Below are 27,697 nucleotides of genomic sequence, written 5' to 3'. Positions count from 1 at the left end.
TGATTGAGAGAGACACCAGCCTTATTATTACTTTATAAATAAGTATTTTATAACACAATGATAATGTTGACTTTTTGTCAAGTAGCCAGCACATGCTTTTACATCTTGGATTAACTTGTCTCGTCTTTACTGCTATATGTTTCCTCAAATCTAATTTATTGTTCAAGCGAAGACCTAAATACCATACTAATGATAGAACTCGATGATGAGTCGAAGCCATCGCTGGGAAAGCTTGAAATATGCACGACGCGCTAAGTGTTTCAGCAAGAAATCAACCTTGCGGTCATCCAATTAGATTCGTCTGACAGCCGCCGGTTTGCTTATGGATTAACGGCGATACATCCGAGCAACAGTTTTGCAATGTACAGTTTTGCATACTCAAATACGTTTACGATACGTATTCTAACCTGGTTGTGCAACGTTAACCTTGTACTTTGCGACATTTAAGAATGCAAATGTTGCTTACACAGAAAAATCACAACTTATAGACACACTGACAGCTACGGTTATTGAGAAGTAAATAAATATAAATCAAATTAGTGGATAAGATAAATTTAGAAACAGTGTTATTTAACGATAGGAAAAATTCATAGGAGAAGCTCGTTCGTATTAACGGATAACGTTGAAAATTATGTCATCGGTAAAGATCGCATGCAACTGTTTATACGTTATTTAATTTATGAATCTATTTCCGGATCTGACGCGAATACGACGATTTGTGTGAAAATGTATTCAGTGATTCACCGTGGCAAACATCGGTGCACTCACGCAAGAAATTTTAAGCAGGAAATCAGCCAATGGAACAACGATAATCTACTACAATATATACAAATTCGTAATGGATATAAACATCGACTTCAGTACTGATTTGATTCCTCGAGCATTAAGTAACGACTTAAGTGTCAGGTTAGTATAATGAGTTTATCAGTCGATCGTGTGACTCAATTGGTACTAAGTGTTTAGTGCTTCGTGACAAGTAACAAATTTTAATGAAAATTGAATGAAAGTGTAAAACGAACTTGTGGCAAACGTAAATCCGGTAATCATCTAACTTAATTCAAACCCAATAAACTTAAAATGAACTTATACCTAACGAAAAGTTAGTTCATTTGAACTCAATAGTGGCTTCAAGTACCTCAAGTACCTCAAGTACCTATTACCTCAATAGCGAGGTACAGCATTTTGAAGTTATCTGAAACCTCATTTAAACGTACTAATTGAGTACCAACTGAAAGCTAACACGAATGTGGTATTTGAGTACGTACTTGATTTTGCGACTAACGAATGTAACCCAATCTGATAGTTGAGTACTTGACTAAACTTTAAACCTACAATGTCAAAGCAAACTTAATAACTTAACTCATTTGCAGAGTGAAATTAACACCTACTGCCTCAATTATGATAGTACATTCCATCTGCGGACCTGGACATTGGACCACCCTAAATTTATTGATCCATTGCTCGATTCCAAAGAATATTTAAGTTGATCTTAAGTTAAGTCTACGTTAGATGTTTAATTCAACTGGGAGTCATCGCTAATCTGGTAAATCAGTACTCAATTTTTTTCAAATTAATACCAACTATTTTAGAACTTAACATTTAGCCTATCGAACTTCCACTCAATGTCCCCTAACTTTCTCCTAAGGCTTATATTGTAAATTTCCTTTTGTTCTCCAGAAGCAAAAAGGATTTGATTCAATTTCGATCGGCTGGAAAAGAGAACCGATCCCACGAGGATTGAATAATAACGAAGGTGATCCGCAACGAGCCCAATGAGAGGGTAAAATCGATCGAATCTCGCTAATTATCAGGAATTTGATAATTACTAGCCGTGACTGGTAATCGGTAGCCGTTTCGCCAGAATTGCGACTTTTCCATTTCCCGATCCAATGGATTCTTATTCGCGAACATGAATGAAGAACACCGAGTGAAATCCTTTAACCATCGTTATCAGCCAATAAAAATATTTACACGATGAGATAAATGGAGTGTGAACTAGTTTGCAAATAATTACATCTAAATCGGCCGGTTACGTCATCGTAAAAAGTGAAAATGGAAGCGACGACGCGACGTGCGTCGAAGATGAATGAAAATGCATATGCATCGTCACGCGTCAAGTGCTCAATGAACGTCGTAACACTTATTGTTGAGTGATAAAACCACTACCAAGTTTCTAGCTCGCCTATGCAAACTATATTCGACGATGAACTCAATGATAAAATTGACAGCACGACTTTAACCCTTTTGCGACTACCAACTAATATACACAATGTCGATGGCTCGCTGCACAAACATCCTATGTCCATTTTCAGCGTTCTCGAGAAAAAACGATATTAATAACTTAATATTATCCCTTTGCACTCTGAATTTTATTTCAATTTCATAGCAGCAGCTCCAAACGCTTTTAAGTGTTTTGTTTGTAATTTCCTTGAACTAAAAAATAAGACAATTTAAATAAATAAAGGAGGAAAGAAATTCACCTAAATACCAGTTTTATTTACACTATGTTACATTTTGTAATTTTTAAATGTATGATATATCTTGAAACAATTTTCAGGATGCAATCCTGGTTTCTTTCACAAAATAGGTAGGACTGAAGGAATATTGAGTGGGACTCGACAAAGGAACTCCTGAGATAAAAACTGAAAAATAAGACAATTTAAATAAATAAAGGAAGAAAGAAATTCACCTAAATACCAGTTTTATTTACACTACTGTTACATTTTGTAATTTTTAAATGATATATCTTGAAACAATTTTCAGGATCCTAGTTTTTTCACAAAAAAAGGTGGGACTGAAGGAATTTGAGTGGGACACGGCAAAAGAGCTTCTGAGATAAAAACTAAAAAATAAGACAATTTAAATAAATAAAGGAAGAAAGAAATTCACCTAAATACCAATTTTATTCACACTATTGTTATATTTTGTAATTTTTAAATGATATATCTTGGAACAATTTCCAGGATCCTATTTTTTTCACAAAATAGATAGGACTGAAGGAATATTGAGTGGGACTCGACAAAGGAACTCCTGAGATAAAAACTGTCATCGAATCACGCTCGACATAGAAGTGCAAAGAGTTATGATATTTATCTGAATATTAAGATACATTATAATGAAATAAATACTATTGGCATTCTATTTATTGTTCAAGATGACAACATGAGTTCGTGCTCGCCATTCATATGCGGATGCGCTAGTTACACTAAATACTAACTAGGAGATTGTTCTAGATACAATCGATAGATGTAATCGATAGGTTTAAGATGTTCTTTTGTTTTTATCCCTAGTCCATGTAAGAACGTACACGGTAAGAACTCAGAACGGTGTGATAGATTTATCCAAAGAATAAAATAATAGCTATTGTGATTCTACCTGTGAATAAAGAAATAACAACATTTATCTTTATCAATAGTGTTACAAAATTAGTTAGAGATTGTGTATTGGTCGTTTTTAGAGGTATACGTGAAATGACAAATACATAAGAGAAAATGTTATTTTTCCTAAACGTATGAAGCAAATGTGGCCATTTAAACAGCGTACAGATATAGCGATATAAAATTTCCAATTGCACAGAAAATGTACGTACAATATTTGTGCAATCAAGCCATCGATACGTGTATTTATATTTCGACCTTAATTTGATAATAGACATTGTGTGGTATGACAAACACTTTGCTTACTCCCACGAGCCAAGTGTTATCTAATAATTGATTTCACATATTTATTTCAACTTGAGATCTAGCAATTCATAATTATCACAAATACTTCACTCGATGTAACGATACAAAGCAAAAATTAATATAGTTACGATGATTTAGTTGTAGTAAAATAATCATAATAAAAATTGTAATAAAATCGATTTAGTTATAACAAGTCTTAACCTTGAAGAGAAGTAACGCTTATTTTAATGGACATTCTGTTTGCAGTAATCTAAACGTAGATTCTTGCTCTATTATATTAATTTATTCAATGATTAATGTAAATCCTGTGAATAACTTTCTATTCCACAGACAAAGGAGTTAACGTCTTAAAGAAAAGTAACACTGAACTGGAAATAGCTTCTGTCGCAATAAAGATCAGTTAAATATTTTCTAAGCTGAAGATTTTCTTTCATCAATGGCTTATAGATCTGATTAATAGAAGAACTAGCGTTCTTTTTTTAGTCATTTTAAAAATATCCGAGTTCAGACACGCTTCTACTGTAACTCAGAAAAGCATTTCAACACTTGTAGCAACATTTTTAAATACGTATGTTATAGAAACAAGTTTTCTATCGTAAGCGTTGGTATTTACTATACAGAGTGGTCGGTAATAAATTATACAAATGAGGTCAGAAATTTTTTTTTAGAAACGCGAGTTTGTAAATTTGCGAAGTATACGTACATTTACCTAATTACCGGCTAGACAGCGGTAGATGATGATCGACAGAACGTTATTCTACGTGTGAAAATAAGTCCAACAATATGGAATTACATTTTTTTAACTCATTTTTAGCTGAAGTTCTATTTTGTCAAAAAACGAGGTCTCAAAGGACGAAATTTTATTCTTCATTTTCAACTTATTTAATCCTGTCTATTGCCTATTCTTATCCAACCGGGAATCGGTCAAATTCATGTATACTTTAAAAAGCTCCATTTTAAAGCCTCCAATTCTTGATTTTCCTACTATTTTGAGCCACAGAATTTCTCTGAGCCTATTCGTGCCATAAATTGCCATAATACACGCTTTCGAGTCCTGTCAAGTTACGAAGAATTCAATTGCGATTATCACGTAACAGAGGTGAACGTTCAACGATCAATTCGGCATGAACCCTCTGTTTGACATTCTACCGTCCCACTTGAAACGATCAATGACTTAGTTTAACGAGCAGATATGCAAATTATTCGTAGCGGGACACCAAATAAGTAGACTCGATAGCTGGACTGAATATTTTTGCAGAAAATATCCCACTCGAATAATACGAGAGCAAACGTTCAATTACTAGAAACCTCATTTTTTTACCAAACTATCGTAAAACAATACCACTGATACAGGCGCAGATTAATATCAAGCGATCTGATTCGAAGGTTAGTCTTATCGTAATCGTTCTGTTTCGAGCTTGAAAAAATCTATTCTTCTATTGATCATGATCTTTGCGTTCCGAGAAAATAGAATCTATTTTTCAACGAGATTGGGGAAAAGATAGTTCGAAGCGCGGTTAAAGCACGACGTGAAATAAATCGTAAGTTTAATAAATAAAAAGTGACGAGGAATTTGCGATGTTTGGATTTGGAATGTCTTTGCAAGAAAATCGAAATAAATTCGGAGCATTTTTTTCTTTTTTTGCAGCGCGTGAAGGAATCGAACCAGACTAGCAACGTGGCTCTTGCATGGTTCATCGAGCATCAAAGGTCTGATTTATGGTGGCTGATAAGCCAGAAATTTATTGATACCGCGATTTTCCCCCCAAAAACGAGCAAAATTTCCGCGTGCGTCGCCTCTAGGAATTCCTTCCACACTGACGTTCTTTCGAAACGTATCGTTTAGAATCGTTCGTTCGATAGAGAATCAAGCAGATAATCGGGAATGTTCGAAGAACACAAAGATTTAGGATCCTTCCTTATCTTATGAGTTTCCAACGTCATAAGATAATCTTTTTTTTTTTTAATAAACCACGAAAGGATGATTATTATTTCAGAAACTGAAGAAGCTAGATTTACGTTTTAGCATTTTGAGCCGTAACTTCTCAAATTTGACCTCACAAACACATCACGCGAATATTCTGATTATTCGATTCCAATGGCGGAGTCTCTATATTTCTATTACAAATGTAATTTACAGGGACTTTTTTCTTCCCCTACGCGGTTGATATAGTCAGCGATAAAACAAGATTTAACGCACAGTTGTTCAAACATCGAAGACACGAAATTTCATATGCACCGATCTAACGGTATGTAAAAATAATTAGGTTAGAATGCAGTATGGGAAGAATAGGTTATGGTTACTTCAGATAGACTCTAGAAAACTCTATAAACTGCAGCAAAATAGATAAAGGGAATTTTTGCTTTGACGAACGTCCGTGGCACAAACTGACGAGATTACGCCACAAACGTGCTTACACACAGTATCGTAAGTAAAAGAATATCACTAAAATGCGAAACTCTACACTCTACGACAAGAGAGCTCGTACAGCTCGTAGAAGCATGGCGGAAATAGAACAACAAGAATGTGTGATAAGCTTGGCTGATAAGTGACACAATAACGCCTACATTGTCGCAATCTTTTTCGAATTGTATTTATCGTGCAAGACAAATAATAAAATAATATAAAATTGTCGCCAACATCAAACATGATCTACATGATCTAGAAGTATATAGGGTGAATCAATAACAAGTACTATCTGACATAACTCATTATCTATTGGTTTTATCGAGAAGCGTATTAATTGAATAATGTTGCATCTCGAGGGATGCATTTTTGTTCTTTTGTATCTTATATTTTCCGAGATATCCAGGTGACCACGAGCCTCTTTATAACGTTACTTTACAACGTATATTTTTTGTAATGTTGGTCAAAACAGCTGGACTATTCTCTGCAAGAACGTATTAAGTCAATTATATTGGAGAACCGCTTTTTCAAATTTCAAAGACAACGTTCACGCTGCCCGAAAAATTTCCTTCGTTTTATAAGGAAATGATATAACAACATTTTTTATTTTACATTATTTTATCGAATTATGTATGATCCATTTGGTTCCAATAGAACCAAGGAGACAAAAAATGTTGTGCATCTAGTGTTCCCTTATAAAACGAAAGAAACTTTTGGGACGATCTAATGTCTCAAGAATCTCGATATCTCATAAAATATAAGATGAAAAAAAATAAAACTGCATCCATTCGACGAATCCCTTGAAATTCAACCTAATTCCTTTCAAACGTTTTCGGATGAAATCAATATCAGGTAACGAGTTATTCGAGATACTTCTTACTTCGACTCACCCTGTATAGCAACAACAATGACAGTAGGGATTTTTATGCATCTAGGGGAAATTTAAAGACGTAGAAATGCATAGACAACAGATGATATGCTAAAATGTATAAAATATTCAAATATAATATTTATATATGATATTTCATATAAATTTAGGTATCTCTATATAATGTAACAATATGTAAAGTATATAATACTTGAAGCAATAATATCCAAGTAATTAAATCAATATACTAAATAAATCAAAGTACGACAGCCATTTACGTCTAATTCCTTTTCTCTTATTTACGAAAATACGAATTTGCATAAATATTGATAGTCTAACGATTGAACACGTGAAACATTCGAGTTTCTTGATTCTGTCATAAATTCTATACACTGAAATTTTTCTCGAAAAGAAGGTGTTCGACTCCAGAACGATGTCTAACACGGTAAATGAATCGTAGGACCCTTTGGAGACGATACAAAATTATTTTGATTTTAAATAAATACAAAAAAAAAATTCATTATCCCATTCTTTTAGTTGTCGCGGCAAAAATCATCACTACATCATTGCGGGAAAAAAATGTAACACGAGGTAGGAATTTTCAAATGAAATTGTAAAACCAGTCGTTTTGACTGGTGTGACAGTTCTAGTGTTGAAAGGTACTCTAACGCGAGCCACGCTCTCGAGGAACAAACCACTCTACGATCCTAATCAGTCGCCATTCACGAACCTAGTACCTCGAGCACGCCTGATTAGGCGCTAGTGTGAACACGTTTGCCAACATCTAAGCGACTAGTGACCATTTTTCACGAATTTTTAAAAACGACTGCAATCGTTCAATTTTTATAGTAACATTTTGTTTATAACAGATAGTATACAGAATGTGCGAGGATTTAGCAACCAGATTTTGTCAGTATATATTCTATGGATATAGTCAAAAGCAAAAAACAATTTATATACAGACAGAGAGGGTCTTTTTAAATCTTAGAAAAAAGAACATGACGTGCAAACAGAATATTATACTTTGACCTTCAATATCGCCTTGAATTTTACGCCATTGGACTTGTACGTGCGGACAGTGGATAATTTTAGAAAAGGAAGTACGTGCGCCGTTCACAGGCTAAAATAGTCAACTTTAATTTTTTGGAATTTTTAAAATTTCCTTGTCTTACGTAATTTCATCGATTTTCTCTATCTCTTTTTTCGTGAAATTAACGGATTTAGAAGACATTGGGAATTTTGATACGAGGAAAACATTTGTATTAAAGAGGCCACGATTGATATTAACAAGGAGATTATACTTCGTAATATCATTTTTTTAATACTAACCTTACCCGAGCCTGTCGGGTGACCCGTTACAAAATTTAATTTAAAAGTGTACTCGTTATTTCCTTTTGTTCGTTTAACTTTATGTAAATTCTTACATTAACAAAAATTGAGAAATATATTATCATAAATTATCATGACCATAAATTCCTATATTATCTGACTAATCAATTTCTCAATTTTTGTTAATGTAAGAATTTACATAAAGTTAAACGAACAAGAATGATCATAATAATAGAAATAGAACAAAATGGATCATACATAATTCGATAAAGTAATATAAAACAAACAATGTTGCGCATCTATCATTTCTCACTAAAACGGGAGAAAGTTTTGAGACAAAATAATATAGAACGCACAATGACTGCAACTAACGACAGATAATTTTGTCGGTGCGAATTCTTTCACTCGATCGTGCGTGTGGCCCTCACGTTCAATTCCTTCGACGCGATGTTCGTTCGTTCTTCTCATCTGCGGTACGGTCGTTTCGTAATTAACGACGATACCGGTGGACTCGTTATTTTTAATTCCCGCGGCTGCATTCTAATTAAGATAAATCGAATCGAGTCGTGCGGTGTTGCGGCTGGTTTTCCCGCCTCGAGTGCGTTTCCGGGGCCTTTTTTGCGCCGAGGTTGCCACCACTGTCCCGACATATTCCAATCAAATGGAGCGTAACACGTGCACACGCAGGGCTATATTCATTTGATTACCTTCTTGACACTAGAAATACCGGTTTTCTTATTTCTATTAAATTCCTAGCCAATTAAGAAGCAAACAGTGAAATAATGTACAAGAGTTGTTTGAATGCAACGTAATGTTATGGAACACAAGTAAAGTAATTTACATATTGTTACGTGAAGATCAAGATTATTAGAATAACGGGTACAGTGGATAGAAAAAAATCCTTACGTATCGTTGCATTTATTACAACATTTGCTTATTAATTATGGAAACGTCTGATAATCATAGAATAGGAATCCCTCTCGATAAATGCACGGTCGTTATCCCCACCACTTATCCTCGATGCCGCAAAACTGATCGGCGCGCCACATTTGAATAGCGTAACATGATTCAATGTAAAATATCGCTGAGACAATGTACGTAGATACTAATTTAAAAATGGAACTTCTTTTATCTTTTACTTTTCTAAAATGAAACTTTTACCGACGTATTTTTTAGATTTTTCTGATTAGAATGGAACCAGACACAACATAATTTGAATCATGTTTACTCATTGATACGTATTTAATTATCATTTATTAAACAAGCAAATATGTTCTAAATTATATCGTATTTGGTGTAATTCGAATCAGAAGAACATAACAAACATTTTGGTAAAATTATCGATCGACTGACGAAAAAAAAATTACAAATGGACCGTTCTCGAAACGATGGCCCTTGATAGGTGAAAATAAAGAAAGCTGAGATTCGAGAAACGATAATCCAAACAATTACACCACGGTTATAAAAGTTTCTGCGATCGACAAGGAGCATCTGGTCCAACTTTTTAACGCCGGCATGACGTAAGATATTCTAAAAATGCGAAAATCCCCCAGAGACTGGCCCCGCGAAACTGTGCATCCCCAACTGTAAACCGAGGCCGATCGTAAATCCCACGAGCCGCGATTCGTTTCAAAGAGAATATTCTTTTTTATCTCCTGTTTTTCTGGACTTGCACGATTCTAGAGAGTCCAGTTATTGATCTCGCTCACAGCGAAACTGGATCACCATGAAACCACAGCTGTTTCAATGTAAACGCGTAAAGAAATATTTCACAGATATAGATATTCAATGGATCTTCAAATCCAGCTTCGTGCGTGAATCACACGGCTGAAAAGAATCATCGAGAATAACTCGCGGAGGTTAATAATGGCTCGTGTCTGATAGAAATTATTTAGAAATTATTTTTTCCATTTTTTTCCTGATATATTCGGAAATTATTGTAGTCATAAAAATACTAGAATAGTAAGAATATACCAGATAATAAAAAATACTTTCATACTAACAAATTCCACGAATGTTGGGACCTACAACGTATTAAGTTGAGCGATAAAATCGCTCAAATCTTCCGAAAAGAGCGCGTCAAGTATCAGGTTGTCCGAAAAGTGTCTTTCGTTTTAGGGAAATAATAGACGCGCAAGGTATTTTTGCTTTAATGCGAACGAAACGTATCTTACGAGAGCTAGAAGACGACTGAAGATAAAGACGACAACGTTTGACAGATTAAGTTCCATGTTTGTATGAACATTGCCAGATAAAGCAGCTGCATGCAGATAGCGAAAGACACTTTTGGGAGACAATCTAATATCATTACCTTCGTGTAAAATCTACCTGTTAGTAGCTAAGAAGCAAGTGCTTATCTCGCTTCTTTACAAATATATGTCTTCGCGAAAACATTCAAATACGCGCGAATAATTTTCGTAATTGGCACAAATGGGTAAAAGGCGAGCGAGTTTCTTACTCGATCCGATGTCGCCTGAAAATTTGAAGAATTTCCCTTGTTTTCCTTAAGCCTCTCAATTTCTCCGATATTTTAATGTACCATCTTATTAGTGTCGTATTACTTTAATGATAACATTAGTTTGCGCGCGACATCTTTTGTTTCATATTATTGCATTCAATTACGTATGATTCATCTTGTTCCAATGGAACAAACTTAGAAGGAAATTAATTCGATAGAATAATATAAAACAACAAATCTACTGTATCTATTATTTTCTTATAAAACGAAAGAAGCTTTTGGGACAAAGATATACCTAATATTTATATTACCATCTACTAGACCCAATCTAAGAACAAACTTTGTATGAAATATACGAAATAAAGTACGAAACAATATATTGCAGAGCGACGGTAAACGTCACGCTATAAATATACACCGCTCCTTTCATCAAACGTAGAAAGGATCGTGGCCCACAGTGTCTGGCAGGATTTTAGGTCCGAGCATTTTCACGCTGCATTATTCAAGGTCCTATGAATTCGATATACCTGCCGATCCAAGTCACGCAGCTTAGCCCTTTCGAGATGGCCGTGACAAAACGCGCGCGTGCTAAGGAAGAAAATTCCCGGCAACAATAAGCCGCGGATCGTAGCGGTGAATCGGAAAGCAGCCGGCCCCCGACTGCACCTGATCTCTAATTTAACATGTATCCACGATCGTACACCCTTCTATCCTGCCAAAAACGTAAAACCAAAGCCTTTTCGCGCCGATGAAACTTCTCAAAAAAAACCCGTGCACTTCACCGGACGTTACGAATAAAATGTGATTAAATTAGCGTCAGATTTGAAACAGATTCGAATAGCTCGAACTTGGAACAATTTTATGCTTTTTTGACGGTGATAAACGTAGAGATCTTAGAGCGGAGAAAAGTTCCCCTACAACCTACTACGTACTTGTATAATTACAGATAATAAATGGAAATCTGACGACAGATTAGAATTAGTATCGGAATATTAAAGCAGAAATAGGAAAAATGTAGAACAAGATAGCAATACAGGTTTAGAAGAGGAATGTGAGATAATATGTGGCGGAATTCCGATAGGTGAGAACTAGAAATAATTCTTGCGTAGGTGATCAATAGACTGTGGATTTCTATGCAATTGCTGGATATTTGAAAATGGAAAAATACACAGGATGTACAAAGATGTATAAAATGTTCAAAGTATAGTACTAATTACGACGTTCAATAGGTAAAAGAAATTTTTGCTTAGGTTCCACTTTGTCTGTAATTAGAAAAATATCAGTTCCTATAAATATCAGTCTGATAGCTAAAATGCAGTTATGCGAGCAGTGTATAGGCAAGTACGAAGCTTCGATTGAAGTTTCCAACTGTTGCATATATTTCAATGTAAACGTAGAAATAAAAGAACTTATAAACAAGGAATATAGAAATGTCCATCGCAGTCCACGTAATTAAACGTCCCAATTAACTTTTCCATGGCTTCCTGCCATCGGACAATTTCCTTCGAATCCTTACAATTTCCACGATATTGAAAACAAAATCCAATAATTTCAATTGATCGCGAGCTTCTAAATGAAATTTTAATCAGCCAAAAATGACAATTCCGGCGATAATCGCGAGAAAGCTACGGAAATCAGAGAAGAATGGTATCGAAGCGCAAGGATAGATCGATATCAAAGAATTTCTAGCATCGAATATATTAAGAGAGACAGTTTCACCGCGTTGTCAGATTCGTTATAGAAAGGTGATGCAACGTTTCTTCAACATCTTTGATAAAATGTCTTCGATACGAAAACACAGATGTGTGATTCGATCGACGTTCGTCGGATTGGTCTTATTAAAGAATGAATTACTGGCCTCGTTAATGGGAAGACGATGCACGTGCCCGAACCAAGGCAACTGCTAATTACTTCTCGTTCGAGTACGTCTATTATCAGGTTGCTTTTATTAAACGTATCCTGGTCCTGAATACTGTGCGACCAATGTCCCAGCTGTCTCGATATCTTCGGAGAGTAGGTGAATCCATCTTCTACACTTAAACACGATCTTATAAATTCAACGTGTTTTTTAATTTTAATTATTGTTCAAGAGCTTTCTGGACGATATTTAACGCATTCTAATAGATTTCTGTATTTAAATCGCTGACTATCTGTAGTGGCCAAGCAGTTGTTTGGAAAATTCGTTTTTATTGGCTCGTTTATTTTATTTTCGTCCGTATACATCGTATACACATTAGGTGATATTTTTGACGGGAACCATTTATTACATACTATAATTCTTTCTGATTCGACAGACGGCAGTGTAAAAAATGTTATAAACACATTTCTGGAATAGAAGATAGAGAGTATGCCGCGAAAGAAGTCAAAACAGTAACAATATATTGCGATCGTTGTAAGGGCCAGCCGGCACTCTGTCTAACATGTTTTAAAAAATTGCATGAAAAAAGGAAATAATTATGTTAAGTTTATAATATTGAATTGTTATTTATTATTGTATGTCTGCTTATAATGTTGAGATAAAATAATATAAATCTATTTCATGAAATAAGTGTATGACCCATCGCGATGCACGCCGCCCCACGGCACAGACACGAGTGACCCACAGTCAACGTGTTAAAAGAGAGAAATCGAAAATAGATCGGTAGAAACATGTTTTTCCAATAAGAGAAAGAGAAAAATAGATAAAAAATTCATCAGAACGTTGGCTTGTCTTATCCATATTCCCATCTTCGCAAAACATTTGTTTCTTGTTACTTCGAAACACTGTTACTTCGAAAAGCTGCGAAAATTGGGACGAATCGCGCGGCTCACAGTTCGAATCGGCGATCTCGAACAAGCTAAATTCAATCTTTATATTGGTCGTTAGAAATTACGAAGTAGCTGGATTACATAACATTATTTACCATCCAACGGCCGACAAAATCTTATTAGTTTGCATTCGGTATCGCGTACAGGTCTCTTTGAAGCGAGACAAATTACGTCAACGACGCCAAACTTCCTAATTTGCTCACTCTGTTAAGATCTGACACTTATAGAATGGGTAATAATGGACCCACTTCTGAGGAGGGCACTTCTAAGGAAAAGGTCTCGCCAGAATGAAGCCTGCTTTCAGAGACACGTTGGCAACGTTGCATCGGGGTCGCAGAAATAATACGGGAACCGTGTGACAAGTGGTTAAACAAAGGGGCAACGTGTAAGATACGTGGTATACGTGCGATTCGACGTCTCGGAGCGATTCCGTGCTAGGAATAGTTAACTTCGGTGTACAGGACTACTGTACGTTCCCTCGGACTTCTTTTCATGCACTTAGACAGACCAATCTAGCTGTGAGTTGCTTGTGTGCCGATTTCCGCCGATGATCTGACTTCTCGCGCAGCTAGGAGAAAAGCCAATTCCGAGAATTAGTAGATTAGGTCTGGGCTAAATTTGAATTAGATTTAAGCCGAGTCCTGCCACGCTAAGAGGAGTGGAAACTTGAACTTTGCCAGGCTAGATATGTTCTATTTATACATTACATCTAAATTGAATTAGATAGGTTTAAGCTGAAGGAAGCATAGCTGCCATTAGGTATAACAATTTGAACTTTCCTAAATTGACTAATCTCAGCCAGGATCTATCTTCTCGTTAAGAGCAACGATTACAGTTCCTTTAACACGACTATGGAGAAAGAAGCAGTTGGTGGCAAATCGGTATAAACTCTTACAGCTTCAGCCATTGGTATTTTTACGAGCTTCTAATCCAGTGGCTATTTTCACCATGTTTCGACTGTTTCGATAGAATCGTTTTGTACGACGGTTTATCAACTGATAACGCCGATAAATCGTTACGTTACAAGTAGCACGTTGTACATCACATTTTTACGATTCTAGAATTTATGTGTCACGGTATGTCTCGGAGTTAATAACAACTTTGCCAAAGAATGCGCGCGTTTTTGAACAAAGCTGTAGACTGCGGATCTGACGCGTCCGAGATTATACAGAAGAGGGTCGAATGGACCAGTTGCAATACGCATCTGACCAGGTCCACTCTTCCTTTTCGTTCGAGCCCTTGCCAGACACGGGCGCACGCGATGTTGGAAACCAGTTTCACCCGCCCACACGTTCCAGAACGCGAGTATTCCGACGTCTCTCCCCTTTCTTCCCGGCGTGACATCGAATCTTAATACCCGACCGGACACGCGTTCTGAGACCTCTTTGTCCCCACCGTTCTTTACGACTCACGCAGGAGAAAACAAGAACAATCCAACCACCTCGCCACGAACCATTGCGATTTGTCCGCCGCTACGCGAGCTTAATCCATTTCTACACTATAGTTACCTGTTCTCTATTCTCTACCTTTAGCGATTGTGCAATTGCAGATTTTTTCGGCTCGTCTATTTTATTACCTTTCGATATATTTTATAAATTTATTCCGGAATTGCGCAATGGAATTTTTTAACTTCGTGCATTCTACGCGTTACTTCTCTACGCCTCCTGTGCATTGTTTTCGACACTATACAAAGGGAATTGATCTTCAAATTGTTTAGCTCTGTGCATTTTACATGTTACTTTTCCACACGTTTCATAGATTTTTCTCGGACTTGTTCAATAGCAATTTATGTACAATTTTGTAGATCGTCGTTTTGAAAACGAAAGCCACAGAGGAGCAACGAGCGATACTTTTCGAATTTTGTATAGAGCAGCGATTCTAAGATTTGGTGCTGTGTATATAGCAGGTACTCGTCATGTAGTTTTCTCAAAACGTTGTGTACCTAATCAACGTAACTTCCGCAATTTCCGTGATTCACTGAGCTGTTCCGATGATCAACTGCTATCGATGTTGCATTTTCCGAAGAAATAATTCTCAGAACGAAGCTATCGGTTTCTTCGAAGTCAATCTATAGATAAAAAAATTATCCAAGCGAGACAGAAAATGTCAGTGCTAAATTTATCGCAACATTCTTTTTTAACAACTCTATATTTTTTTGGCAAATTTACGTTTCACACAATTTTTTCCAAACTTAGACTCGTACAAGAAAATCGTTCGAATATTCCGATTGCTCGTCACAACGCGATATAGTTTCGATATTTTCATCGTAAACTTTCTTAACGCTGATTTCCTCTTCCTTAACATCTTCGATATTGCATGATGGAACATTTCACGAGCAAATTAAAAATTGACGAAACCACATTTCACGTACGTCGAGCTAACATAAGACGAAGAGTACGAAAGGCTGAAGATACTCCTGGTTTGCGAATTTCTGTAGCTCACAATCGAAGCGAAGGCAGCAATTGCCCGGGAAATCCTTGGCGAGATCGACTCGTTCCATAAATTCCGACGGGCTGGACCGGGTCGCAAATCCACGAGAAATTCGAAAAACGAGCTGAAGCAACCAATGCGGAAACGGATCGATACGGTGGGCCGGTGAAAGGGACGCGCAAACACGTTATTTACCAGTGCATGCGTACCAGATGCACCAAAGCCTCGGGGATCCTACCTGTCCGGGCGTCGAAGTTACTTCATTCGGGGCTGGTAGCCACACCACACAGCCTACTTTCGATCTTTCTCTTTCCATCTATCGATCTTCTATTCTTACTACAAGCAAGATCCAAATGGTACGATCGTCTTTCATATATTTACAAACTGCTGAAAAACACTTGTCACTATACTTCTGGGTGAAACGTCTTTCAAATAACTGACGAACTTTCAGGAAGATTCAAATCTACCTTGTGGGTCGATGACGAGTTCTAAACGAAATTTTACGCTTCATACTTTTCGGCAACTCCTTTCATCGTAGAAAGTTTCCATTGTTTCACCGATTGAGTGAATTCAGAAACTTTTCAAAATCTTTGCCAGTCGAAAGATCAATGACCCGATCCACGTAAAGGTACGTTTACACGGCGATAATTTCTCTCTCGATTCAGTTTCTACAAGAGCATTTTATACACTGTGTTATACTGCATCACAATTTTATCAATCCGTATCGATAACTAGCTACTGCTACTCGAAGCTTTAATTTAGAAGCTCGCTATAACGCACGGGCTACTACCAGCCAAACTCACGTACACCATGGATGTAATATATATATATACATATATATTTGACGGGGAAAGCTAACAAACGGGCGATTATGAGGAGGTTGATAGCCCGACTAGGATTACGCGAAAAATCGATTAAACAGCCGATGGGTCGAGACTCGTTTCGAGGCTGTTCCACCAGACGAGAACACTTGCGACACCATAACTTTTCCATCAGATATAAAATCGAGTCATTCGATTGCGAAACGAACCTTGAAATGAAAGCAATCGCGTCATACGAATGGGGAACAATCCTCATCTCTTGTATCCGTTCGTTGAGATAAAAAAGACTGTTAGGTGAATAACAATCGTGGGAGTGCCTCTTCTTCGAGTGGTATCCTACTAACTATTCATTTCATTGTACAGTGCTGGACTTTGGCTGAGTCTGCAGTTTGCCTATGAAACGATAATTGATGGATAAACTGGCTGAGTTTGCTTCGAGACATGAGAAATTCATCCTAGTAATTTTCATCGAGATGAAGTCATCTTAATAATTCGCTATTGTTTCCAGAAAACCATAGACGTCATGACTTGTCGGAGTCATAAAGCAACTGTGCTTCGAACCATAATTTCCGCCTAAAAACGTACAAGTGGGTCATCGGTGTCTGTGTGGACGTAGTGGACCGATCAAAGTGATCTGATCTTTCCAATCTTCTAGGAAAGCTGGTGATCCAGATGAAGACACCTGGTTAGTACGATGCTACACCAGTGATTTCAGTGAATCGTAGAGCTATTATAAGAGAAACCTAGACTTTGATGCAAATGATAGACCAAGCTGTAAAATTAAGAGAAGTAGGTCAAAGACTGGATCTAGCCAAACGCGTGATATGACATTATGCATCATTCTAAATACAACTCGTATTTTTAATTTATCGTGCCTGAATCATATCCTATTGTACGTTGCTCTGTTAGAAACAGAGCCAATTGATCCCTGAGCAGCGCTGCTTGAATAAAAAATCATTCGTACATTGATAATGCTAGTGAGAGTCAAGACCAGCACTAAGAGACGAATCTGACTCAAGCTTCTCAATAGAAAAATTCACGCTCAAGTGGGAAAAGCTGGCATTTTAATTGTTTCGTCGCCAGCTGATCGAATTAATTAAAGGCAACGCAATTCACGTCCTCCTTATTGACTCGAGTGAACGTTTAGGTTGCTGTTCGAGTGGTACTTGTCTACGTTTATACAGGCTGAGCTTTCAGATGACTAGAACACTGGCAGATCGTTTCTTCGAGTCTTAAAACAGACTATTGGCAGGCAATCTTCTCGATATTAATGATGCTTCGAACAGAGTGATCTAACAATAAATCAGATCCATTGACACGAGAAAAGATTAAAGGCTTGCATGCTTCTTAGAATAAAATCTAATCTACAACTAGGCTGAATCACACGCTATTTTACGAAGTTTCGTAACTATTCTACGATCAAAGGACTGACCAATTCCGATACATATTTCTAATAAAAAAAGCTGCCACGTAAGAACATTAACCAGAAGTTTGCAATCGCTTCCCTGAACTGACACCAAGTGTTATCTCTTGATTAAGATTAAGACTAAACCAGTTTCCCCCACTTCAAATTGCATACCAATTCTAGCCTAATAAAATGTACACAAATATTTTTATACCTTACTTTATCACCCACAAACTGCAGGAATAAATCAAGAATCATTTAAATCTAATGAAAAAAACATCGTGCAAGGGATCTATCTTTCATGGAAGCAAAACCAAATTTGTCCAGTTACAAGGCCATTGTATCTAGCTTAATCCTATCATCTCACTGACTTAAACAATCTATTACTAAAACCGCGAGAATTGCCCAAGAATTTTTCTATTTAAATCTAACGAAATAATATTATGCAAGGAATATATCTTTCATAGAGCCATAACCAAATTTGTTCAGTTACAAGGCCATTGTATCTAGCTTAATCCTATCATCTCACTGACTTAAACAATCTATTACTAAAACCGCGAGAATTGTCCAAGAGTTTTTCTATTTAAATCTAACAAAATAATATTATGCAAGGAATATATCTTTCATAGAGCCATAACCAAATTTGTCCAGTTACAAGGCCATTGTATCTAGCTTAATCCTATCATCTCACTGACTCAAATATTCTATTACTCAAACCGCGAAAATTGTCCAAGAATTTTTCTATTTAAATCTAACGAAATAATATTATGCAAGGAATATATCTTTCATAGAGCCATAACCAAATTTGTCCAGTTACAAGGCCATTGTATCTAGCTTAATCCTATCATCTCACTGACTCAAATAATCTGTTACTCAAACTGCAAGAATTGTCAAAGAAGTTTTCGATTTAAATCTAACGAAATAATATTATGCAAGGAATATACTTTTCATAGAGCCATAACCAAATTTGTCCAGTTACAAGGCCATTGTATCTAGCTTAATCCTATCATCTCACTGACTCAAATAATCTATTATTCAAATTGTAAGAATAAAGCAAGTGCGATTTAAATCTAATGCAGTAACATTGTGCAAGGAATCTATTTTCGTAATTGGAAATCCTTAAAGAGGTGTCATTTCTTTTGGAACCACGTGTAAATGCGGTCAGTGAAATCGGCTGTGTGAATCGACTCGCGTGAAGTAGTCGGTCCCTTCTGGCGATAAGGCATTCGAGCTTGCACTCGTCGCGAGGCACTTGAGCGCCGGTACTCAGGGACAAGCGGTACTTGCACACTCCTTCGAGAACTCGAAACGAGGCTGGCAATGAGAAATCGATCCCCCAGTCGTCGTACCTAAAAATCCTGCTCCCTCCCGCCACTCCGCCGGCTTTAATGCGATTTCTGTGACACTGTAAATAACTAAATCGCCGGCAAGACCTTGTACCCTGGCCAACAAGCGTTCTGAACATTAAATTCTTTAAATCTTGGATTTGCTCGAGTGTCGCCAACCTTTTGCGTCTCTTCTCGAGTCTTCTAGCTACGTCTTTGGACTTTATACAGTTTAAAGTCTTCTTTTTTTTTTAAAGAAGAATCGAATTCTCATGAATTTCCTAATATTAGACGCCAAGTATTGAAGTTGAGATTTCTAAACTTAAATAAAGATCCTGTCAAGATCGCAGACTTTGCGATCGATCGAAGCTTTCCGGATGCTTCGAACCGGAGTCCGTAACTTACGACGTGTTTAAGAAGAGTCGAAACGTTATACATTGTCCAATTTTAGATTTCCTGAAGCGCGAGGAATCTTCTGAAATTGATAACAAATCTTTCCAGTGTCCTAGATTTTGGAAATTAGAAAATAGAAGAAGAGCGAAGCGCTACGAGTTAATCCATCTTATCCAGGAATAAACGTGCATTGTATCGTATCGAACATTCTCGCTCTTGGAATATATGAAAGGCCTATGTATTCCAGGAATTCTTTCATGCTAGATTTTATAATTTCAAATTGCCGAGCAATGTGATTGCTATATTTATGTCCGCGACAGCTGCAAAAAACTAAAGGAAATAGAGTTTGCTCGATAACTAACAATTTATCATACACCATTAAGCAATGGTGGTTTCCTTCAGACTATCTTTACTTTTTGTTTTTTACAGCTTCATAGCAATTTGCACAAGGTCAGATTCATTATTAGGCTGTTCTTCGGTAGACTAGCCAACTATTCTGATAAAAACTCGAGCGCCGAACGGCATCATGCACAATACCGATTCAAGGAAATTAACAATTAGATAATAAGCTTTTTCCGTTCTTATCACCACTTTTTTCACTTATCTCTTATCAAGCTAATATTTTACACGCTACTTAAAATAGTCTCGAGCATCCAAAGTTATTAATCCATCCGTCAGAAAAATACAACCGTGACTTCATTGTGCTAACAATGAGCTATATGTGCTAACGTGACTATACACATTCGATTACAATTAGCGAGGTGAGAAAAATTCCGACGAATTTCCTCGTTGGAAATCGAAATGTGAAGTTTACTCGTCCAGCCGAAAGTGAAACAAATTCTGTGCAGCGCAATACCTTCGAATGAAATACTATTTACGATAATACGATTAAAAAAAAACATGTAAAATCCCCTGAGTAAACTGTATCAAGGTATTTTACTTATGAATCTAATCACCGTCGTAAAAAACCGTCGACGTCATCGAAAAACGTTGCTAACAGCTAACAGACTATAGCGCAGATTGCTTCCATCGTAGATTCGATGGGAAAAAAGCTGGAAATCCTTTTCACGTCGCTTGTCACCGGTTGTATCTCTTTCTCTGCTGGCTGGACACGTCCAGCTGGCCATTTCCAGGCTGGGGAAAAAGCTCCAAAGATTTGTACCTTATGAAAAATATGGTAATGCACGCGGCCTCGCTCGATACGACTCTTCTCTGCGCCACGAGGAACGAAAGAAGCATTTCTTCGAGATTTTTCAGGCTTCCACGGACCCGATGGAACGCGTAATTTGAAAAGTTAGCCAAGCTCCGTACAAATGCCGGCCGATTTTACTTTTCGTTCCCATGATTTGTGCGGTTTCTTTCCGTACAGAATAAGAAGAATCGCCTTAATTGAGATGCTCGGTCTTTCATCAAATCTTCTATCCAATGGGTCATGGATTCAGCCTGCGGAAGAACAACTGTGCAACCAATTTTCTAGCTGAATCTTTGATTCTTCGAATGAATATCTAAAGCAAACTAAACTGATCGATAAGGATATTCTTATTTAGAAGACTTTGAATGGTTTCCAATGTCGCGTTTTTAAGAAGATTGGCATTAATCGACGATTAAAATTAGTCCACTGGCGAATTTTACACGTCAGATTCGAGAACTCCGTGCGGTTTTTAATAGTTTGGAAAACAATCGAATTTTTCAGAATCTCGACCGATCGCTTCTCTTTTTCCTTAGTTTTCGGATTGAAATCTTTATGGACAAAATTAGATATATAGATTCGTTTTACTTATTCAAAATTAGGATAAATATTCCAGAGTACACTGATGTGCAAAAGTTTCCAGCCAGACAAATTCGCCACTTCGTATCCCAAAAGTCGTGTCTGGAAGAATTTTAATTAATTATTAGGTATAAAAATAGGCGAGTAGAAGAAGAGTAAAAGTACAATCTCAGTTGACAATCTTTTCAATATAATAACGCTATTTGTAATAACATTTCTGGAATACAAAGTGAAAACTCAATCTGGCCAGAAACCTGCATATTACATGTTCCAATGTATATTTTCCACACCACTGTACATTATACATTTTTGTATTTTCGCATGTCCAAGTTGGCGCAGATCCACCGCTAAATCATAAGATTTTCTGAATCATACGAAACGATAAGATCATTTTTCTCTACTTTTGAATATATGCAATTAATGCATATTCGTACTACAGTGGTCGTACGAGTCAAAGGTTAATTTATTGATGTAACACTATCATCGATAGTAGTGGTCACTACGTGTCAAAGTATGTGGATAAATGATTATTATTATTATTATTATTATTATTATTATTATTATTATTATTATTATTATTATTATTATTATTATTATTATAAATGATTATTATTATTATTATTATTATAATAAATGATTATTATTATTATTATTATTATTATGATTATTATTATGATTATTATTATTATTATTATTATTATTGATCAAAATAGGAAGAAATCTACGATTCTCGAGTTTTAGATTGGCCGACACAAGTTGAAGAGAGGAAGTCTGTTCTCAAGACAATCGAATCACCGATGAACCGTAACCATACTGGTGTCCCCGGAATAGACCATTTTAATTCAATATCCGTTTACTTCACAGTCGACTTCGTCTCACGTTACAACTACCCCAATAAGGGAAAAGAGGTATCTCCTAGTGGAAAGGGATCGTTAAACATACAAATTCAATTCGAGAATTAATTATTCATCTGGATAGTTTCACGTTTGTCTTACGCAGCAAATCTCTCATGAAGATTGACACATCCGTAACTGCGAAAAAATCTGTTTGTTGCTGAAACGAAGGAAACTAGATGATAGAGATTTATTTCAAGCAAAGATCAGTTTCCATTCTTCAGCGTGGTAATTGATCGAATGCCTCTTCCCAAGGCGATCTTCGATTAAAAATTCACGAGTGAATCCTTTAATAAACATTTGTTTCCTAACGGATGAAATCTTTTCTCTTCTTCTTGGGAATAGGATTGTTAGAATTTAATCTTGAAATTAAGATTAATAATCTGTGGAAGACACGATGTTTATCTTGAAATAATATTCAGTGATGTTTATTAAACAGAACTACAAAACCTGATGTATATAAGAGAGTGATATAATTAACAACGTATACAAGAATTGTTGATTGTTGGCCAGTTACTCTCAGACTAGACTTAAATAGTGACCCATGATCCCTTAAATACTTTTGAACCCCACTCTCTATACAGTAACGAGTATGATCTGTGTAAATGTCCTGTTCAAACGCCTGTGTGGGTGTCTGTATAAGGGTATTGTACCTATACGTGAAATATCGTCGTATTCCAACAAGAATATTTCCAATGACACGTAGTTAATTTTTTAGAACGACAAGAGAGTGAAGAAGAGTAAGAACAATGATGTAAAAATAATAATTGGTAATAAGTTATAAATATCGTAATTTTAATTTCATGTATCACATCTAGAAAATATAATATCTGACATTAAAACTTCATTTCGTATGGTGAAATAATATTTCAAGGAAAACGAGCAAAATTATGGAATTTGTTAGAAAAATAGCCCCATTTTTATGAAATGTGACAATTTGTTACGTCGTTTTCTCTTTTTATTGTATCTTTTCTATTCATTTTTATAAATTTTACGTTTCTTACATATCTTCGTGTCTTTTTAAACATAAAATTTACACTCTTATGTATCTAGAAATTTCAACCATCCTTTTTACCTTCTCCATCTGCGTCGTATTACTTTTTACAACTTTCACTCTGATTTCTTTCAACGTTTCACGCTACAATCCTGATAATTCTAATAATAAACTGTATGTTTGTCTAAACATTATCGGCTTCTATTGCGACAAATACTTCTTCTGAATTCGGCCTTCTTCTTAAGAAAAAAATCAACTGGCACAGATAACTGAAACAGCAATGACTAATACACGTCAGGTGATAAAGAGCAAATGGAAAGAGGATCTGTCTTATCAAAATTTCCACATTCGATGATCGCGCTTGGTACAACTATGCGGTACCGTACCAGCGTATCATTTATTGACATTCTAAGCAGACTGCAGCATCCTTCAACGCGCTAAACCGATCATTCTCCTAGCAAAGATTTATGTTGTGTTGGCAACTAATTAATTGCAGATTTTGTCAATATCACTTAATGATAAAATCCGCAATCGCTTAGTTGCCAATCCATATATAACTGAGATGCAGAATCCTCTTTAAAAACTTTAAAAGACGAGACATTGAAAAATATAGAACATTTAACAAAAGAGATCACGTCATGCTAAGTTCAGGCTTTAAAGATCGTTGCTCCGATTCCGCCTATAAATACCGCTCTATAAATGCATTTGCACGGTTCGAAGATTTACGGAAATTTCTCTGTGACCAAGCCAAAAACTATTCTTCTGAACGTACGAAGTATACGTCGTAGTTTGGCGGCAGATTCGCCACACTGTTCGCTGTTTCCAGTCAAACTGACCGGTTTGCGACAAACGCGTTAGTGGACGCGATGCTGGATACCGTAAATAGATAAGGTAATCATGCGTCCAGTTATCGCACGATAATTCAATAGAACGATCACTGTCCGTATTAGCCGACCAAAGAGCCTTGGCTACATTCGCGATGATCATTTTGACCTGGCTGTTTCCATATCTCAGATTTGTCCAACTTTCTGAAGAATCCCAAAAGCTGAATAAATTGATCTGCGTTTCTTAATGTTAACGTTTTCATCAAAAACCTGCACTGTGAAAGTGTACGTGCCTTTGAACGCACGTTTCATTCACTTTTATCGAGAAAAAAGCACGCGAGACAAAACGCATTGGAAGCTTCCGACCTTGTGATATTAACAGTCTTGTTAAGCAATTTTCTTCTTTACGAAATAAAGAATTAACAAACTAACGTGATTTGTCCGCGAGCTTTAGTTCCAACTTTTGAATATCTTCTTGTCGTAGCTACAAGATAAAGAGAAGTTTTTTTCAGAAACGAAGAAAACGTTTGCATTAAATACCTCGCTACGTGTACGTATGCTCGTGTTGAAATTCGTGTTTCAAATTTTACCATCGTAATCGCGATAGCCAGATGGCGTTAGAGAATTGATGGAATTTCAAAATGTTTCGCGTAACGCGTATAATATAGTCGCGAAAGGTTCCGTAAAGATAGTGAGCGGAATATAATGAAATTACGTCGGCAAGAGTAAATGGAATCAATCGAGGAGAAAATGACCGAAACGATACTGGAACAGAGTAACGTATATATAGGCGATCCGATGCTGCTAGATATTTTTTACTTCCACGTAGCATAGAGTGGTAGTTTAGATTTCAGTGCGTTTTATTTTAGAATAGCGGCGAGCAAGAATAGCTTAGGGAGTCTGAAAAGTAGATCAACCAGATATCACGATTATCGACAAGGTTTCAAGGTTCTTACCATCTCTCGGCCTGGATTTATCAGATCATCAAGTATTTTGCAAACATTTTTAAAAATTGGATTTAGCACTAAAGAGGCCAAACGCTATAGCATCACCTAAATCTTGTTATTCTCAAAAAAGATCTTAACGTCGACACTCTGGTTATGATTGCAGATAACTGGAAATATCGCCTCTTACATTTACACAAACCAAACGCACGTTCGTCGAATCGCTATCAACTAAGAAAATGAGAAATAAACGCCGCTGCACTAGTCAATGATTTTTGTAAGAATCAAATTTGGTGGAGTAAGAAGGAAAATGATAAAACTCTGCCTGGCAAAACAAAGTAACTTAAACTTTATTTCGACCTTCTCCATTCCATTGTATCTCTTTTAACGTTAAAACGTACCTCGAGTTCCGATAAAATATACAAAAATTATTATCGATTCGTCGCTTCAACTTTGTGCTACAATTGGAACAACATGGAAATGTAGCAATTCAATTTGACGTTCTATCTATATAATAAATATATAATAGACATATGTAAACACAATTTGATATTCGATAACGAGTGTCACAATAGTGAAAGCAAGAATTACGTACCAAACAATGCCACAAGTGGAAATAAATATTGTTATATTGTAATTACAACACCATAAAACATTTTACATGATATTCCATTACATCGTACTATGTTGCTGTACGTTACATTAGATTATTATTACAGCACTGCTAGACGTAACTTGTAAATCCAGATCGACCAAGAAAACCAATCCGCTATACCAAAGAATAATTTGCAATTTATAATTCTTTCTAATAGACATACAGTCTGATATATAAATTTGTATTACGTTACTATCATTAAACGAATAGCGTATAACTTTACTAACGACAATGCCTGCAGAACTATCGACGATAATGATTCAGAAGCGAATTCGTTCTACATCGACTTTCCATTTTTTCTGGAGAAACGTATTAAGCGTTCAACTAGGAGGAAAAGCGTAGCAATGCAAAAATCCATCGACAGCGGATGACATTTCGACGGATTGGCAGTTTGCAAAGCTGACGCGAGCTCTGTCCGCACCTCCAAACTTCTCGATGTGATCGGAATACGATCGAGTCCCGCGAATTATTCGTATCGCGCGAACCTTTACGAATAATAATCGAGGAGAAGCCAAAGCAGAGACACGGATCGATGTACTTGTTGATCACGTCGCCATCGTTTCTCTTTCCACGTCTGTTTTTCGTTTAACTACCTCGCATGTCTGTACTATGCGCAACTATGTAACTGCATTAGTGCAAGAATTATATTTAAATATATACCTCGACTATAGAATTTGTAGTATTCTGCATGACTATATTATCTAATAACAAGTTACTTTTTACATTCTAATCGTTACTGCATCGTATTCTTGCATTTAGAATACGGTGACACAAGCATATTCGAGTTTTTACACACATTTAACTATAGTAATTCAATAGTATTCAAAGATTTCTTTTCTGTTAAATACTACAACTACTACTCTGTGTCGTATACTTCGTTTAGCAACCTTGCATCTCCGTACTATGCAACTATGTAGACACGTTAGCGCAAGAATTATATTTAACACTAACTTTAACCAGGTAAAACGACCAGTTTCAAAATTTTATTGAAAACTGTATATTTATCGTTATTTCCTTTGTTCGTCTAACTGTATGTAAATTCTTATATTATCCGATTAATTAACCTCTTAATTTTTGTTAATATAAGAATTTACATAAAGTTAGAGAAACAAAAGGAATAGCGATGAACGTACAATTTGAAATTAAATTTTGAAACCGGTCGTTTGACCAGGCCTGGCAAGCTTAATGTTAAACGTATACTTCGTCCGTACAATTTCTATATTCTGCGTGACTACTCTGTACAATAAGTTACGACTTTTTACATTGAGACCATTGCTGCATCGTATTCTTGCAATTAGAATACGGCGACGTAAGCATATTCAGGTTTTTGCGGACATTCGATTAATAATTCAATAGAGTCCAGAGATTTGTTTTCTGTTAAATATTATAAAGGCTGCTTTGCATTGGATATTTCGTACACTTTTCTACGTCGTACACCTTCTGGACAATTTTATACTTTTAAATACCCTGGTAAATGTCCATCGTCTATTTGTAACGTATACGCTGTGTAACTACACCGTAAAGCAAAAAACGCAGAACGTGTAGTCAACGATGTTCTGTTACCCTATCATTCAACTAAGCTGTTTGACTATCAGGTATGTACATAATCTACATAACCGTATTGCTTCGCTGTACCAAATCACTAACACTATTTGACCACATTGCACAATTATGCTGAAACGAGATTACGCA

At 36.3% G+C, this 27,697-nt stretch overlaps 1 protein-coding gene and 1 long non-coding RNA gene across 16 annotated transcripts in view; one reads left to right on the top strand and one right to left on the bottom strand.

Moving 5' to 3' along the window:
- Nucleotides 1-27,697, bottom strand: part of LOC132914386 (basement membrane-specific heparan sulfate proteoglycan core protein-like) — a 186,409-nt gene that overhangs the window by 156,874 nt on the left and 1,838 nt on the right. The gene's annotated exons all lie outside the window — the stretch shown is intronic.
- LOC132914733 (uncharacterized) lies at nt 296-4,158 on the top strand. The gene is made up of 3 exons (XR_009659666.1): nt 296-906; nt 1,371-1,543; nt 1,678-4,158. It is a non-coding gene; the product is annotated as an uncharacterized LOC132914733 (long non-coding RNA).

The sequence above is a fragment of the Bombus pascuorum genome, chromosome 15 (genome assembly GCF_905332965.1).
Source record: "Bombus pascuorum chromosome 15, iyBomPasc1.1, whole genome shotgun sequence".
Lineage (NCBI taxonomy): Eukaryota > Metazoa > Arthropoda > Insecta > Hymenoptera > Apidae > Bombus > Bombus pascuorum.
Note: the sequence above shows the minus strand (reverse complement) of the source record. Positions and strands in the feature narration are given on the sequence as shown.